At 50.5% G+C, this 1,040-nt stretch overlaps 1 non-coding gene across 1 annotated transcript; it reads right to left on the reverse strand.

Annotated features, from left to right (window-relative positions):
* Positions 1-461: 461 nt before the first annotated feature.
* Positions 462-533, reverse strand: trnae-cuc (transfer RNA glutamic acid (anticodon CUC)). Its single transcript has one exon. It is a non-coding gene; the product is annotated as a tRNA-Glu (tRNA).
* Between the last annotated feature and the right edge of the window lie 507 nt (positions 534-1,040).

Raw genomic sequence — 1,040 nt, forward strand, 5'->3', positions numbered from 1 at the left:
AGCCACCAGTATCAGGATTCCGAGCAGAAGCAATAATGCAGAGACTCGAACAAACAGCCCTTTCAATGATCCAACCCAAACTTTGGGTCCGCTACAGTGATGACACTTCTGTCATCCAAAAATGAAACAAAATAGAGGAAACCTACAACACCACCAACAATCTCCTCACCGGCATAAAGTTCACAAAAGAGGAGAACAACAACAAAGTGGCAATTCTAGATGCCACAGTAGAGCGAACAGTCAATGGTAAATTTAAAACAGCCTCTAAAGGAAAACAACGCACGCGAACCAAGAACTTAGCTACAGAAGCAATCATCCCTACACATACAAACAAATCTGTATCAGGACACTATTTCAACGAGCCACTACACACTGGAGCACCCAGGAACTACGAAGACCAATCAATAACTGTACAGCGCATTTCAGAAAAACGGATAGCCAAGAAACCCCCAGAAAAATGCTTCCCTGACCGGGAATCGAACCCAGGCCGCAGCGGTGAGAGCGCTGAATCCTAACCACTAGACCACCAGGGAGATAGTGATGCATGTTTTCAGATCTACTGAAAATGACTTACCTGCCCGGAAATCGAACCCGGGCCGCGGAAGGCAGAAGGCTTTCACCTGTGCATCCACCAATGTCATTTCTTATGAACATTGCTCCCGATGCGGTCTCCTCTACTTTGGGGAGACTGAAGACTGCTCGCAGAGTCAAGTCACAGTGCTTGAGGGAGCATCTCCAGGGCACCCGCACCAATCAACCCCATCGCCCTATGGCCCAACATTTCAACCCCCCCTCCCACTCTGCCGAGGACATGCAGGCCCTGGGCCTTCTACATCGCCGCTCCATCCCCACCCGATGCGTGGAGGAAGAACGCCTCATCTTCCGCCTGGGATACATTCAACCCCCAGGACATCAATGTGGACTTCACCAGTTTCCTCATTTCCCCTCCCCCACCTTACCTCAGTTGCAACCTTACAGCTCAGCGCTGTCGTCATGATCTGTCCTACCTGCCAATCTCCCTGACCACCTATCCGCTCCAC

This window comes from Chiloscyllium plagiosum, unplaced genomic scaffold (genome assembly GCF_037043375.1).
Source record: "Chiloscyllium plagiosum isolate Xiang-an unplaced genomic scaffold, Cpla_swu_hap1 HiC_scaffold_27, whole genome shotgun sequence".
NCBI classification, from domain to species: domain Eukaryota; kingdom Metazoa; phylum Chordata; class Chondrichthyes; order Orectolobiformes; family Hemiscylliidae; genus Chiloscyllium; species Chiloscyllium plagiosum.